The 12,533-nt window shown below is 33.6% G+C and overlaps 1 protein-coding gene across 1 annotated transcript in view; it reads right to left on the bottom strand.

The window, feature by feature from the left end:
* Positions 1-12,533, bottom strand: part of Mcm2 (DNA replication licensing factor Mcm2) — a 145,388-nt gene that overhangs the window by 116,678 nt on the left and 16,177 nt on the right. The gene's annotated exons all lie outside the window — the stretch shown is intronic.

Raw genomic sequence — 12,533 nt, 5'->3', positions numbered from 1 at the left:
CAAAATCTCAATGTGCTGGCCTAGGTAGCCAAGTAAGAACTAACCTATTTTGCAATCAGCACAGCAAAAGTTAAACCCCATTGTGACATGGATGTTATGAAAGCCTTTAAAGTGGTTTTATATGAATTTCATCAGTCATTGTAAAACTACTGTCTTGCTTACTGAAGGCCTGAAGTGGTTTGAAAATGAACACATTTGTTGTCTAGGGCAAGGTTTTAAGATTTTTTTTTCTGTATCTATAAACTTCCAACCCCCTAGCTAAAAAAAATATGTTAGATTGGATGTTTTTCATATCTCAGGATGATCTCAAAGAACTCTGAATCTACTACTAATTTATAAGTGACATGCACATTAAAAGTGAATAAACAAACTCCACATTAATTTTTATTTTAATATTTTTTTTATGTACCTCTTGCCCATGAAAGGCTGTAAACCTATAGTACATCATAAAGTACCATGAACAGGCTAAGGAGTTTTTAAAAATCATTTTTTATTATTTATTTAATTTTTGGTATTTTTTATTTATTTTTACATAGTCCAGAATATTATTTATTTTTACATAGTACAGATACACGAATCACTTGGCAGGTGGTTAATGTATCTGCTGTTAATAAAGACTCATTGTTTATCAAATTACTGCACTACTGTAACTGTTTATTTATCAACCTAATAATATCAACATCATTTACAGTTCCACGTTGATTTTCAACATTTATGCTACAAGCACGATGCAATAAAATGAAAAATAGAAAAATACAAAGCAAGTAAGTCCTACTAACTGTCAAGAAATTTTAAGATGAATTTCACAAAACATGTAGGCACCTATTAGATTTACTGATGAATTTTATTCAGATTCGTTATATATTGGTTATACTATAAATTGAAGATGCCAAGAAATTATATTCTTGGTTTAATCCTTTATCCAAGTGTAAGCAAACAAGTTTGCACCTGGAGCATTTTCAGGACAAGGCAACTCATATATAGAAGCTAGCAAAATTTGTCAATCCATTGCAATTTTTGTTTCAATCAGATATTTCAGGGTCACCAAAGAGATAAACACGTCAAAGCTATATAATGCAATAACGCTACTCTAACTGAATGGAATTTAATAAAATTTTAATAGAATAAATACCAGAAAATAAGTTTTCATGTGCCTCTATTTTGGTTTCAATGAAATCATTTTAAGTGACAAAATGATTCAAACTGATATATTAATAATTACATACTGTCTGGATGAAATTTAATAAAATTTGGGACTATACAAGAAGATGTTCATGTGATTCTACTTTGTTTCAACCAAATCATTTCTACTGGCAAAATGATATTATATAATTCTACACTGGTCAAATGGAACTTAGTATAACTATTAAAATTTCCTAAAATTTTCAACATTTGGTTTCCATTTGTTGTAAATATACAAAAATAAAATTATATGTTTAGAGTGCAGAAACAAACAAACAAAAAAAAAAAAAAACAGGTTGGTGTGTGTTGCAAACATACTCTAACATTTGTTGGAAGTTTTTCCACTTGGTTTTACTATAAATTGAAGATGCCAAGAAATTATATTCTTGGTTTAATCCTTTATTCAATTGTAAGCAAACAAGTTTGCACCTGAAGCATTTTCAGGACAAGTCAACTCGTATATAGAAGCTAGGGACTTCACATCACTTGCCTTAGTATCCCATAATGCAAAGCACATATCCTTACAGACATGTATAATGCTATGCATTATGGGAAGGGTCACTACCCAGACTGGTTTCTACCTTTATTGAGATCTCATCAGTGGGAGCCACACCCAGAAGTGATACCAAGATTGAAGTAGTGCAGAAGTCATATTTCAACCTTGGTATCACCTCTGGGTGTGACTCTCATTGATGAGACCTCAATAAAGACAGAAACCAGTCTGGGTGTCTACTTTCCCATAATGCATAGCATTATACATGTCTGTAAGGATATCTGCTTTCCATTATGGGATACTAAGGCAAGTGATGTGAAGTCCTAACTTCTATATATACGAGTTGCCCTGTCCTGAAAATACTTCAGGTACAAACTTTGTTTGCTTACACTTGGATAAAGGATTAAACCAAGAATATAATTTCTTGGCACCTTTAATTTATATGCTCTAACATTTGGCACACACATGGATAAGTTTTATGATGAAAAGGAATAACTAATGATACAAGGAAAGAAGGAGGTGAAAAAAACAAGTTTTCCATAATGCAACATTTAAAAATGTTAAAGGATAAACTGCCAAACACATGCAGCGAGTGAGATAAAAGGAAACTAGCCATCCAGTTTCAAAAATGATAGAAGATACTATGAGCTGACTATTGTAATTTTATGATCTAAACTACGTGATGAAGACATTGATCAATAAAGAATTTATTTTCTAAATAAAACAGGGTTTTTATATATATATATTATTATTATTATTATTAATTCTTGGTGGAGAGAGAGAAAGAAAATAGAATATATTATGTAGATATATTTCTTATGAATAGTAAGACATTATCAGCATAATAAATTTAATTTATTATGCAGAAAGGAAAAGGAAAAGTTGGTCCTTGTTGGCGATCTAAATAGCACAGTAGGAAATGATTATCAGACATATAAATATATTTTGGGAAAATTTGGAGAAGAGGGTAAAGCTAATAATAATAAGCAAATACCTGCTAGATTTCTGCTTAGGACATGGACTGGTTATTACTAACACAATGTTTCAACATAAAAATGTGCACAAATTCACATGAGAGAAGAGGCGAGGAATAAGAAAAGTCTAATTGATTATGTTATTGTTCATAGTGATGTTTTCTCTCTGGTGCAGGACACTAGAGTGTACAGAGGATTTGAAATTGGAAGTGATCACCATTTAGTTTTGAGTAGGATAAAGTTGATTTTCATACTGAAAAGAAGAATGTGTAAGAAAGTTTTAAAGCAAATAAAAGTTGAGCAGTTTTCAGATGTGAAATGCAGACATTATACAGAAATACACAAACATTATTCAGAAAAAATGAAAAAGTTTCACAGCAGGAACCAAACTTTGGAGATTCAGTGGCAAGCACTGAAGAAAACATTGATTGATTTAGCCAGAGGCATATGATGAGGTTGTCTGCAAGGATAGAAAAATCAGAACAACATAGTGGACACAGAAAGTTAAAGAGACAAGAGTTAAATAGTGAAGGAAAAGAAGAAAGCATATTGAAAGTTCCTGGCAAATAAGTCAGCTTGTGCTCTTAGAGAATACAGAGACAAATGTAAGAAAACTAAACACTGTAAAACTAGTTAAACAAAAACCATGGGAAGACTTCAAGAACTTCTTGATATTTAATTTGGCAATTAAATATCAGGAAGATATCAAATTAATCTGGAGGCTGTTGAAAAAGCTCAGAAATGGAGGAAAGAGTGCTGTAAAAGGAATTAGAGATGACAAAGGTAACATGAAAACTGGAGGTAAAAGATATCCTTGATGTACGAGTAATTCGAAAAATTGCTAAATGAAACAATCAGTGACAGCACAGTGATAAAAAACACTCAACAGGCATGCAATCACAAATATATATCCATACTTCAAGTAGAAAAAGCCACCAAAAGACTGAAATGTGGAAAGGTAGTTGGAGTAGATGATATTCAACAAAGAATGGAGGTATAAAATTCTTATAGTGGCTGCAGTGCATAGTTCAAGCCTGGACAGAGGGACTAATTGCAGATGATTGAAACAGAACTCTCATAGTGCCAGTATATAAAAAAGGAAAATAAAACTGAATGTTTTATTTCCCTACTGAGTGTTCCTGGTAAGATTTATGCAAGTATCAAGTATAACGGTTGAGAATGATTGTAGAAGGGAAGTTTGGTGAAGAATAAGCTCGATTCAGGCCAAATAGAAGCTGTCAGTTGTGAAAATTATGAAGGAAAGCGATTTTCACTTTACAACAAATAGTTGAAAAATCATGGGAATATAACAAAGATCTGTATTTAAGTTTTGTAGATCTGGAAAAGGCATATAACAAGGTGCCAAGAGAGAAGCTATTCGAAATGCTACAGTTATATGGTATCAATGGAGCATTATATCAAGCAATACTTTATCTTTATTTGAGTTGTAAGTCAGCAGTTAGAATTGAAGGAAGTACAGTAAGATGGTTTAATGTTAAATCTAGTGTGAGACAAGGATGTACATTATCTACTCTGTTATTCATTATCTATATGGATCACATTATGAAGGAAAGTGGTATTAAACCTGATATCAAAATTGGAGATGTTAATCTCAGCTCTTTACTTTATGCAGATGATGTCATCATCATCATCAAATTCCCGCCATGTACCCTCAAGGGGTGTACAGGATATGATAGTACTACATGAAAAAAATTACATCATTATTAATTTCCTATCTACAATTTTCCTCCAAATCAGTCTGTTACTTGTCAACACTCCAATATTATCAGATCTTATATTTCTATCGTCTAAAGCACTTTGTACCGTATCAATCCACCTATATCTTGGTCTTCCTCTCGGTCGTTTTCCTGCCAACCTGGCAGAGAACACTTGTTTTGCTAATCTTTCCTCGCCCATTCTGTTTAAGTGACCATACCACCTGAGATTAGCTCTGCTAACGCATTCCTGGATGCTGACAATGTCAAGTTCTTTCCTAATATCCTCGTTTTTAATATGATACTGCCATTGATGCCATCTGTTCACGCCTATAATCTTTCTCAGGACTCTCATATCTGCAGTCTCTAGTCTTTGGTCAAGTGTTTTACTTCTGACCCAGTTCTCAGATCCATAAGTTAAAACTGGTTTGAACACTGTCTTGTATACAGCTAATTTAGTGTTCCGACTAATTTCTCTCTTATTCCATATGAATTTATTCAATTGACTTCCCACCATACCAGCTTTGCTGATTCTGTTGTCTATTTCTATATTTAATTTACCATCTTCAGTAAAAATCGTGCCTAAATAGCTGAAATGTTTTACTTGTTCCACAGGTTCTCCATTCACAACACAGTTGACATTTTCAATGATTCTGCCTATTTTCATTGTCTTTGTCTTTTTATTGCTGACCTTCATACCATATCTATTACAAGAGCTATTCAATTTAGTCAGAGAATCTTGCAGACTTGTAGCGGATTTATTTAGAAGTATAACATCATCCGCATAAAGCAAAGAGCTGACATTAACATCTCCAATTTTGATATCATGTTTAATACCACTTTCCTTCATAATGTGATCCATATAGATAATGAATAACAGAGGGGATAATGTACATCCTTGTCTCACACCAGATTTAACATTAAACCATCTTCCTGTACTTGCTTCAATTCGAACTGCTGACTTACAACTCAAATAAAGACTAAGTATTGCTTTATATAATGTCCCATTGATACCATATAACTGCAGCGTATTGAATAGCTTCTCTCTTGGCACCTTGTCATATACCTTTTCCAGATCGACAAAACTTAAATACAGATCTTTGTTATATTCCCATGCTTTCTCGACAATTTGTCGTAAAGTGAAGATATGATCCTGACATCCTCTATTTGGCCTGAATCCAGCTTGTTCTTCACCAAGCTTTTCTTCCACAATTCTTCTCAACCGTTTCTCAAGTATACTTGCATAGATCTTGCCAGGAACACTAAGTAGGGAAATACCTCTGTAATTCTCACATGCAGTGCAGTTTTATTTCCCATTTTATATATGGGTACTATGAGAGCTCTACTCCAATCATCGGGAATTAGTTCCCTCTGTCCAGGCTTTCTGAACTATGCAGTGCAGCCACTGTAAGACTCTTATACCACCATACTTCAGCATTTCTGGTCGAATATCATCTACTCCTGCTGCCTTTCCCCATTTCAAGCCTTTGATGGCTTTTTCTACTTCAAGTATGGATATGTATTCCTGACTGCATGCCTGGTCAGCGTTTTTTACCACTGTGCTGTTATCACTGCTTGATTCATTTAGCAGTTTTTCAAATTAATTACTCCATACTTCAAGGATATCTTTTTCTCCTGTTTTCATTTCACCTTTATCATCTCTAATTCCTTTTACAGCACTCTTTCCTCCATTCCTAAGCTTCTTCAACAACCTCCAGAATATTTTGCCACCTTCTTGATATTTATTTTCTATATTCTTGCCAAAGTCCTCCCATGACTTTTGTTTAGCTAGTTTTACAGAGTGTTTAGCATTCTTGCATTTGTCTCTATATTCTCTAAGAGCACAAGCTGACTTATTTGACAGGAACTTTTGGTATGCTTTCTTCTTTTCCTTCACTGCCTCTTTAACCTCCTGCGTCCACCAAGGAGTTCTGATTTTTTTATCCTTACAAACAACCTCACCACATGCCTCTCTGGCAGAATCAATCAATGTTTTCTTCAGAGTTTGCCAGTGAATCTCCAAGGTTTGATTCCTGTTCTCAAACTCTTTCATTTTTCCTTCAATAATCTTTGTGTATTTTAGTCTACAGCTCACATCTGAGAGCTGCTCAACTTTTATTCGCTTTAAAACTTTCTTACATGTTATTCTTTTCAATATGAAATTCAATTTTATCCTGCTCAAGACTAAATAGTGATCACTTCCAATTTCAAATCCTCTGTACACTCTGGTGTCCTGCACCAGGGAGAAAACATCACTATCAACAATAACATAGTCAATGAGACTTTTCTTATTCCTAGTCTCTTCTCTCCATGTGAATTTGTGCACATTTTTATGTTGGAACATGGTGTTAGTAATAACCAGTCCATGTCCTGAGCAGAAATCCAACAGATATTTGCCATTATTATTAGCTTTGCTCTTTTCTCCAAATTTTCCCAAAATATTTTTGTATGTCTCACAATCATTTCCTACTCTGCTATTTAGATCCCCAACAAGGACCAACTTTTCATTTTTCATTGTGTCAGTTGCTTTTTCTAAAGCCTCAAAAAACTCCTACACTTCTACATTAGTAGAACCTTCTGTGGGACCATAGGCACAAATAAGTCTCATTGTCCAGTTCCCCATTCTCATATTTGCCCACATTACTCTACTTGAGACTGACTGCCATTCAAGAAGATTAGCCTCGTATTTTGTGTTGAATACTATGGCTACTCCTTCTTTTCCTTGATTGTCATTGCCTGAATATAACATTTTGTATTTATTGCTCAGAAAGATCTCACCAGTTTTGGTCTTTTTTGTTTCAGTCACCCCTATTATGTCGATCTGGTACTTATCTAATTCCTCAGCTAGCTCCATTTCTTTGCCATTCAGGCTTCTTACATTGATTGTACCAATCTTTAACTCTGGTGATGTTGAGTTGGGGTTTGTTTTCAGATTTGTTCCAGTAGCTGACTCTTCGCTGTTTGCCCTGGTTCCCTGGCGAAAACAACGGGGGCCTTGTTTAACCGGGCGACGCCCCAGCCGGCATGAAATTTTGTCATGTTGTACCATCATTCTATATTTTGGTTTAACCAATAAGAATACAATTTGGTCGGCTAAATCCCAAATTGCCAGCCCATCCTCGTCCGTTCAGTATCCAAGTAGATACCCAACAGGGTGCACCACGAGAAGGTGAGGATTGGACATTAGGTCAGAAGCCCTGGTCGGTTCTCCGCATTCCTTTAAAGGCTATGTGGAGGTCTCCTCTCAGTTATACAGCTTTGACCCTTAAGCACCCCTGCAGATGATGTTATACTTCTAAATAAATCCAGTACAAGTCTGCAAGATTCCCTGAATAAATTGAATAACTGTTGTAATAGATTTGGTGTGAAATTCAGCAATAACAAGGCAAAGACAATGAAAATAAGCAGAAGCATTGAAAATATCAACTGCATTGTGAATGGAGAACCTATAGAACAAATAAAACGTTACAGCTACTTAGGCATGATTTTTAGTGAAGATGGTAAATTAAATATGGAAATAGACAACAGAATCAACGAAGCTGGTATGGTAGGAAGTCAACTGAATAAATTTATCTGGAATAAGAGAGAAAATAGTTAAAACACTAAGTATACAAGACAGTGTTCAAATCGATTTTAACTTATGGATCTGAGAGCTGAGTTAGAAATAAAAAACTTGACCAAAGACTGCACATATGAGAGTCCTGAGAAAGATTAGGGGCATGAACAGATAGCAATAATGGCATAATATTCTCATATTAAAAATGAGGATATTATGAAAGAATTTGATGTTGCTAGCATCTAGGAATGTGTTAGCAGAGCTAATCTCAGGTGGTATGTCACTTAAACAGAATTGGAGAGGAAAGATTTGCAAAACAAGTGTTCTCTGCCAGGTTGGCATGAAAAAGACCCAGAGGAATATATTATCAATACACCAAGATATAGGTGTATTGATACAGTAAAAAGTGCCTTAGAAGACAGAAATATTAAATATGATTATGTTGGAGTCTTAACAGATAATAGATTGAGTTGGAGGAAAATTATAGATAGGAAGTAAGTAATGAGTAAGTTTTTCCTGAAGTGCTATCATATTCTGTACACCCCTTGAGGGGGGTACATGCAAGGAATTTGATGATGATGATAAATTTAATGTTTGCTGTATTATATGTGTGACTCCATAATTATGGATACTCCATGTCTCTCATTATACAAAAAAGAAGTATCCTTTAATTTCTAAACCTGAGACTTTTTATCTCATACTTCTAAAAATTGATAAAAAGTGCCTTTTTCTTCACCTTCTTCTTCTGCATCAGTCTCATGACTGGCAGCTCAGCAGCATTTCCTTCCATTCTTCTCTTCTGTTTTTTCCTCTTTATTTCGTAGTATGTTTTCAGTCCAGTACTTTGTTTTATTTGATCAAAGTATCTTTTCCTTGGTCTTCCTCTTTCTCCTTTGATTTTGCCTTCTATTATTCTTCTCGTCAGACTTTCATGTCGTAAGAGATGTCCAATCCATCTGTCTCTTCTTGTTATTAATGTCTTTATAAGTGTTTAGGGTTCATTTACTTCCTTAAGTACTTCTTCATTAGATTTTTTTGTCTGTCAATTTTATCTTTTGCATTCGTCTCCAACACCACATTTGCCTCAAATGCCTCCAGTCTTCTAATATCTCCTGTTCCCATTGTCCATGTTTTACTGCCATAAAGTGCTATACTCCATATATAAGTTTTTTTCTTAGTTCTAGACTTAAGTTTCCTTTTAATAGCTTTTCCATTTTATTGAATTGATGTTTTGCTATGCCTATTCTTATCTTTATGTCTTCTTTTGATCTTCCTTCCTCATTTATTGTACTTCCTAGGTATTTGTAATTCTTTACTTGTTTTATCTCTTTCCCATTTACTTTAATTTTCTTTTTGATGTTTGGTTTCTTGCTTGTCAGTAGAATTTTGTTTTTTTCAACATTTATTTTCATGTGGTATTTATTAAATATTTCGTTTGTTGTTTTGATTAACTCTTTTAGTCTTCTTCTTCTTCTGCTTTTTTGCTATGAATGCAATATCATCTGCAAATCTGAGGCAAAATATTTCCTTCCACCAATCTTTATGCCACTGCTTGTTTTTTCTTTCACTTCTCTGATGGCATTTTCAATATATATATATATATATATATATATATATATTGAAGATCTTACTCCACATCTAATATGTACAGTTTCTCCTTATTATTTGTTCTTAATGTGTCCCATTTGTCTCACGATATCTGTTTGATTACTCTTCTATCATTATAGTCAATATGACTTTTCTTCATAATATTCCACATCATCTTCCAATTAACTTTGTCAAATGCTTTTTCTAAATCCATGAAACATATATGTTTTTTAGTTTAGCTCCATTCTTTTTTCGATTATAGTTCGCAGGCTTAGTATTGCTTCTCTAGTTCCTTTTCCCCTTCCTGAATACATATTGGTCTTCCTCTAGTTGTGAATCTATTCTTTTATATATTTGGTTTTGTATTTTTTTTAATAGGATTTTGCTAATGTGTGTAATTAAAGCTATTGTTCTGTGTTGGTTACATTGGATAGCATTTGTATTATCAGGGATTTTGTGAAGTCTTCTGGGAGATCTCCATTTTCATATATTTTAGCTATTAGTTCAAATATATCATTTTTTTGTTTCCTCATCCAGATTTTGAAGGGCTTCACTTGGGATGTTATCGATTCCTGGGCTTTTCTTCTGTCTTAAGCTTAAGTCTTTTTCAAACTCTTCTTTTATTATTGATGGTCCACTATTGTCTTCAGCTTCTGTGTCATTTTCTTCCTGTTCTCCTTGATATAGATGTTCAAGATATTTTTTCCATTCTTGCAATATTTCTTCAGAATAAATAATGAATTTACCATTCTCATCTATTAAGGCATTATTATGTGTGGCCTTTTTCAGTTTGTTGCTGATTTTTGTTATTTGGTTATAAGCTGTTTCTAGATTTCCTTTATTAAACAGTTCTTCTGTCTTCTTACATTCTTCATGGAGGTATTCTTCTTTTGCTTGCTTACATTTTCTCATTATCAGATTTTTTTAATTTCTTGTATTTTTCTTTGTGTTCTACTTTTTCTGTATTCTTGTATAGCCTCCTTTCCACCATTAAATCTAATATTTCTTCAGTTATCCATGGTTTCTTATATTTTTCTTTTCTCTTCCTAGTATTTTGTTACTAGCTTTTAGCATATTGTCTTTTATTTGATTCCACTTTCATTATTGTTTGCATTTTCTCGTGTTAGGTTTTTGGTGGTTTCCTGAAATTGTCTTTTGATGTTTTCATTTTTAGTTTCAATATGTTGATCTTTGTGTGTTGTTGTTTCTTTGGTTGTTTTTTGAGTTTCAGTGGTGTTTTTATTAATACAAGGTTGTGGTCCCTATTGACATCTGCTTCTGGGAAGGATTTACTAAATTTCACTTGGTTTTTAAATCTTGCTTTAACCATTATATAATCAATTTGGTATCTACATGTGTCTCCAGGTGCCTTTCAAGTGTATCTTCTTCTTTTGTGTGTTTGGAATATTGTGTTTGTGATTATTAATTCCTTCTGTTTGCAGAAATCTAGTAGATGTTGTCCTCTGTCGTTTCTCTGTCCTAAGCCAAATTTTCCTAGAGTATTATCCTCCTTTTCTTCTCCTACGATTGTGTTACAATTTCCTATTATTATCATGTTTTCTCTTTGCTTGAATATGTTCTATATATATCTTCAATTTGCTCATACATTTCAGCTATTTCTTCATCTTTGTGTCTGGTCGTAGGCATATAGACCATTATAACGTTCAGGTTTACTGATTCAGATTGGATGCTAATTGACATGATTCTGTCACTGTGTTTGATTGTTGTGCTTACTTTTTTTGCCTAAGTGTTTCTTGAGTATTGTTGAAACTCCTGATTTTCCTCTCTCTATCTTCCTGAGAATATTATCCTGTAATCTTCGCTCCAGAAATCACCTTGATTTTGCCATCTTGTTTCACATATTTCCAATATGTCTAAATTAAGCCTGTTCATTTCTTTTTGATGTTTTCAAGTTTTCCCATTTCTAACAGCATTTTCACATTCCATGTTCCCATGTTTGTATAATTTTTCTTTACCATGTATCCCTAATATTTCCTAAAAAAAGTTATAAAGCAAGTAATATTTGAAAATTTTTCTTAATTTCTTTTTTAGAATATAGTAATCTCTCAATTTATTTTTTTAGGGTAATTACTTTCTTTTAGAATATAGTGATCTCTCAATTTCTGGTGTAATTACTGTTTTTTAGTACTTCATATTCTTAGAGCACAATATTTTATTATAGTGCCATATAATACAATGTCAAAATGAGATGTTAATGTTTATAACAACTTGACTACAATATTCCATGAACTGGTTTGAGGCTACAAAGCTTCATCTAGAAAAGAATTGGCTGGCTCATCATTTCAAAGAATCAAGTAAACTTATGTGCTGATATGGGAATAGAGACTTAATGCAGCAATCTCTAATGAGATCCTACAGCCCCTCAGACGTCAACTATTCCAATCATTGAGAAGCCATGTAAGAATCAGACAGCTAATATAAGGAATGAAAAATTCAATATGGAAATTTTTTCACTTGGCTATGTTACCAATTATATTTGGTTTAATCATTTATCCAAGTGTAAGCAAACAAAGTTTATGCCTGAAGTATTTTCAGGAATGGGTGATATGGTGATATGACTTCTGCATTACTTCCACCTTAGTATCACCACCTCCAGGTCTGGCTCCCACTGATGAGCCCTCAATAAAGGTCGAAACCAGTCTGGGTAGTGACCCTTCTCTTAATGCATAGCATTATACATGTCTGCAAGGAGATCTGCTTTGCATTATGGGATACTAAGGCAAGTAATCAGAACTTATACCACCTTTACCACGAGATGCCCCAGTCCTGAAAATACTTCAGGTGCAAACTTTGTTTGCTTACATTTGGATAAAGAATTAAACCAAATATATAATATTTGGTAACATAGTCAAGTGAAAAAACTTCCATCAACTATCTCTAATCCAGAGAATTTTAATAATATGGTGTTGACACCTTTTGGCAAACTGGTATATGGTGATATAACTTCTGCATTACTCCCACCTTAGTATCACCACCTCCAGGTCAGGCTCCCACTGATGAAACCT

Source organism: Typopeltis vanoorti, chromosome 1 (assembly GCF_054136105.1).
Source record: "Typopeltis vanoorti isolate ZY-2024b chromosome 1, IOZ_Tvanoo_1.0, whole genome shotgun sequence".
Classification (NCBI taxonomy): Eukaryota; Metazoa; Arthropoda; class Arachnida; order Uropygi; family Thelyphonidae; genus Typopeltis; species Typopeltis vanoorti.
The sequence above is the reverse complement of the archived record's forward strand: the minus strand, read 5'-3'. Positions and strand labels throughout refer to the sequence as shown.